The sequence below is a fragment of the Salvelinus alpinus genome, chromosome 6 (genome assembly GCF_045679555.1).
Source record: "Salvelinus alpinus chromosome 6, SLU_Salpinus.1, whole genome shotgun sequence".
NCBI classification, from domain to species: domain Eukaryota; kingdom Metazoa; phylum Chordata; class Actinopteri; order Salmoniformes; family Salmonidae; genus Salvelinus; species Salvelinus alpinus.
The window spans coordinates 86,377,720-86,382,935 of record NC_092091.1 but is presented as its reverse complement, the minus strand read 5'-3'; the positions used below and the strand labels follow the sequence as shown (position 1 = coordinate 86,382,935).

Sequence of the window (5,216 nt, the reverse complement as noted above, 5' to 3'; positions counted from 1 at the left end):
TTCAGAGGAACCTGAGTCTCAGTTGGAGCTGATGAGGAAGAGTTATCACAATTAAAACAACAAGTTTGAGGTCAAACAAGGACATATCAGTTAAAAGTTGGTAGATGTTTACATGTTGTGGTCAAGATGCTTTTTAAGTGAAGCTTTTTATTTGCATAATAAGAATGATTGATTAGGAATACCCAGACTTTAAAAAATGAATGAATGAAAAAGTGAATCCTTACAGAGAGTGAGAGAGTGAGTTTACCTGTTGTTCTGCAGAAGGAGTAGACACAGGCGAAGGAGAGGAGAGAGGAGAGGAGAGCAGACACAGGACACAGACTGAACAGCAACATCCAACACAGTCCACAGTCTACATCAGGGGAGGAGGGCTCAGTAGGACTGGTTTCTGGACATAAACACAAGCATAAATTAAGAAACTTGTCTCTCATTGAGATTCTGTTTCCCCGGCATTACAACGTATGTAAATGTATTTTGTACGGCACACTAAAGAAAGAAACAGAAACAGTATTTTCTTACCAAATGAAAGACTGGTGATGACATTTCCATGGTGGTAGACATCTTTGTCCTCAATAGCTGTTTCTGTGTCATTGAGAGACCCTTCCTTGTTCACCACAGGTTTATGCCAGCCCCCACAGTAGTAGAGTCTCAGGTCAGATTCAGAGACGTTAGTAATCAGTAGATCATAGAACTGTTGTGAACGCCACAGGAAATAGAATCGAGGGACAGGATTGGATCTGGAAATTCTGAAATGACCCCCGTTCCCAACAGAGCTGTTTCTGTGCCAATCTGTTCCCAGATAGTGTTTGATGTCACAATGAAGAACGACGTTGTCTCCTGGTCTGACTCTCAGCTCCACCTCTGCTGCAGAGATCCCATCCTGACTGGAGGAAACAGCACCTACAGGTAGCAGAGGAACAGTGTTAGGATGAACTGACTGGAGGAAACAGCACCTACTGGTAGCAGAGGAACAGTGTTAGGATGAACTGACTGGAGGAAACAGCACCTACAGGTAGCAGAGGAACAGTGTTAGGATGAACTGACTGGAGGAAACAGCACCTACAGGTAACAGAGGAACAGTGTTAGGATGAACTGACTGGAGGAAACAGCACCTACAGGAAGCAGAGGAACAGTGTTAGGATGAACTGACAGGAGGAAACAGCACCTACAGGTAGCAGAGGAACAGTGTTAGGATGAACTGACTGGAGGAAACAGCACCTACAGGTAACAGAGGAATAGTGTTAGGATGAACTGACTGGAGGAAACAGCACCTACAGGAAGCAGAGGAACAGTGTTAGGATGAACTGACTGGAGGAAACAGCACCTACAGGAAGCAGAGGAACAGTGTTAGGATGAACTGACTGGAGGAAACAGCACCTACTGGTAGCAGAGGAACAGTGTTAGGATGAACTGACTGGAGGAAACAGCACCTACAGGTAGCAGAGGAACAGTGTTAGGATGAACTGACTGGAGGAAACAGCACCTACAGGAAGCAGAGGAACAGTGTTAGGATGAACTGACAGGAGGAAACAGCACCTACAGGTAGCAGAGGAACAGTGTTAGGATGAACTGACTGGAGGAAACAGCACCTACAGGTAACAGAGGAATAGTGTTAGGATGAACTGACTGGAGGAAACAGCACCTACAGGAAGCAGAGGAACAGTGTTAGGATGAACTGACTGGAGGAAACAGCACCTACAGGTAGCAGAGGAACAGTGTTAGGATGAACTGACTGGAGGAAACAGCACCTACAGGTAACAGAGGAACAGTGTTAGTATGAACTGACTGGAGGAAACAGCACCTACAGGTAGCAGAGGAACAGTGTCAGGATGAAGAGACTGGAGGAAACAGCACCTACAGGTAGCAGAGGAACAGTGTTAGGATGAACTGACTGGAGGAAACAGCACCTACAGGTAGCAGAGGAACAGTGTTAGGATGAACTGACTGGAGGAAACAGCACCTACAGGTAGCAGAGGAACAGTGTTAGGATGAACTGACTGGAGGAAACAGCACCTACAGGTAGCAGAGGAACAGTGTTAGGATGAACTGACTGGAGGAAACAGCACCTACAGGTAGCAGAGGAACAGTGTTAGGATGAACTGACTGGAGGAAACAGCACCTACAGGTAACAGAGGAACAGTGTTAGTATGAACTGACTGGAGGAAACAGCACCTACAGGTAGCAGAGGAACAGTGTCAGGATGAAGAGACTGGAGGAAACAGCACCTACAGGTAGCAGAGGAACAGTGTTAGGATGAACTGACTGGAGGAAACAGCACCTACAGGTAGCAGAGGAACAGTGTTAGGATGAACTGACTGAAGGAAACAGCACCTACAGGTAACAGAGGAACAGTGTTAGGATGAACTGACTGGAGGAAACAGCACCTACAGGTAGCAGAGGAACAGTGTTAGGATGAACTGACTGGAGGAAACAGCACCTACAGGTAACAGAGGAACAGTGTTAGGATGAACTGACTGGAGGAAACAGCACCTACAGGTAACAGAGGAACAGTGTTAGGATGAACTGACTGGAGGAAACAGCACCTACAGGAAGCAGAGGAACAGTGTTAGGATGAACTGACTGAAGGAAACAGCACCTACAGGTAACAGAAGAACAGTGTTAGGATGAACTGACTGGAGGAAACAGCACCTACAGGTAGCAGAGGAACAGTGTTAGGATGAACTGACTGGAGGAAACAGCACCTACAGGTAGCAGAGGAACAGTGTTAGGATGAACTGACTGGAGGAAACAGCACCTACAGGTAGCAGAGGAACAGTGTTAGGATGAACTGACTGGAGGAAACAGCACCTACAGGTAGCAGAGGAACAGTGTTAGGATGAACTGACTGGAGGAAACAGCACAGTGTTTCCCTTCAGCTGATTATCAGAGGTTGTCAGTCACATGGGTCTAGAAAGATGATTCTCTTCCTCAATAGTGTGCAGTGAATTCTACTAGATGAAATCCTGACATTAATATGACATTGTGGCATTTAAAGCGTATTTCATTTGTTTTAATTTGACATGTGCTACTATAAAATGTAATTTAGTTCACAGAGCCAAAATGCTTACTATTTAGAGCACAAGTCTGGGTATTTGGACACGGATAATGTGATTTAACCAAAGATTCTTGATATCCATTACTGGGAGTTACAGGAGAGGTACGGTTTGGTGTAACACAGAGAATTATCAACCAGACTTAGTGATACTGTCTTTGTCTTCAATTTGTGTAGTCTCATAAAATGTAATAGTCTAGTCTAGTTTAGTCTCATAAAATGTAATAGTCTAGTCTAGTTTAGTCTCATAAAATGTAATAGTCTAGTCTAGTTAAGTCTCATAAAATGCCAATGTCCAGTAGCAAGGGGTCCATTCATTTTAGAACATGCTTCCTTATTCAAATAAATAAATGTTTTGCTCCATGAAGTAATTCAACAATGTCAATTTCAAGTCTTCTTTTATTGGTCGAGACAGGTGGGTCCACCCCAAAGTGCCGCATGTGATGATGACAGACACCTGTCTCGACCAATGAGAGAAGATTTTAAGTCAACTATTTGTGGCATGCGCGAATAGCACTTGAAGGCAGCATTAGTGCGCAACACATTTTTTCTTGAGGCAAGCCATAGAGATAGATAGAAGACTCATCTTTATGTCTGTGCCATTATAGGGTATGTGACAGCACGGGCAGTGCCATTGAGGCTACAACCCATTGAAATCACCACCCAGTTGACTACTTTAAAATGGCGGAACAATGATGGAAGCCCTCAATGGCGATGACCACGCTACATTGGCCCTTTGGCCACTACAGAACTCTATCATTCTCTATGAGGCAAACTGAAGTTTAAGTAGCCGAATCTACGCTCCTTCATTGTAGGGGAATGGTCAACAGTAGTGATGTTTTTGTTGTCATCATTAGACAGATGACAATTTTTATTGTACATTTTTTCACCTGAGAAATGTTAGGATTTATGTTTATGCACTATAGCCCGCTACCATATTGTATGAAGATGAATATTGTTTTGTTACATCTGCATTGTTTGTGTGTGTGTGTATGTGTGTAAAGACTGAGCAACATAGAGTGAGTGACAAGCAGATTGAACATTTGTGTGTGTGTGCTACAATTGTGCAACAATGTGTGTCTAACCATATAGCATGACTTGACTAATCTAGGGAGGGGTGGGGTGCACATCACGAGGGGTAGCGAGAATGGAAAAGTACTGAAAAACAAGAAAACAGGAACTGTAAAAATAATTTAGCATACAATTGAGGTCTCAACTCCTCATCTGTCCTGATACCGGATTCGATACGCAACCTTACAGAAATTGCGGAGTTCTGCTAGGAACAAACCGAAACTACAGTATGTCTGCGGACTCTCAGCCTTGAGCTCTTGGTTTGGAGGCTGTGATATATGTTCCTGTTGGTCGAAAGAGGAACGTCTGTAAACAAGCTCATGAAAAGGAGAGAGTCCAGATCCAGCGACGGGAAACAATGATAGACTACTGTCTGCAAACATCTTAGTCTCCTGTCACTCGGACAATAAGAATCTACTCATCCTTGACCGGAAAATAAAAATCGATATTTCGCTTTTTCGATTGAATGCAACCCTTTACATATAAACGTCATGTTTTAATCACAATTATACCATACATCTAGTTAACCGTAAAACCACAAATAAATGAGTTATACTGTAGGAATAAGGCCCGGTGAAACAAAAGTTTACCCACTGAAGAATGCAATCAGAGCGACACACAGCCTGTCCATCTCGTAGTCTGATGGTGAATGTAGCTGGGTCTCTAATGCGGATATTAGTTAGTATAATGGATACACAGAACCATACAAGGATAGACGCGACACTACTGCCCTGCCCTCTCATGTTCACACCTTTTGACTTCAGCTTGGCCGTCTCAGGGTCTGACGGTAAACCTTAATGCGGCTACACACAACGCAAACGCAACGACGGAGCGAGTTCTAAATACTTTGTGAGGCTACATTCTTGGAATGGATCATATATGACGCTCTGTCACTCTGTTTGCATAGGTTGTGTAGGGAGGGCTCCTTTAGCCACCTAAGGTCGATGTCCACGCCCCCGCAGAAATCGAATTAGCATAATAAAACAATCCCCATAAAATCCCTTAGTTTAAAATAGAGAGTTGTTTTGTTGCATTGGATGCTTCTCAATCCACCTCATCAGCCTGTCGCATTTCTGCATCTGGTGTGAAAGGT

At 43.8% G+C, this 5,216-nt stretch overlaps 1 long non-coding RNA gene across 1 annotated transcript; it reads right to left on the bottom strand.

Annotated features, from left to right (window-relative positions):
• Positions 1 to 253: 253 nt before the first annotated feature.
• Positions 254 to 4,940, bottom strand: LOC139577893 (uncharacterized). The gene is made up of 3 exons (XR_011675460.1): positions 4,718 to 4,940; positions 520 to 900; positions 254 to 388 (listed from the first exon to the last, which is right to left on the bottom strand). It is a non-coding gene; the product is annotated as an uncharacterized lncRNA (long non-coding RNA).
• Between the last annotated feature and the right edge of the window lie 276 nt (positions 4,941 to 5,216).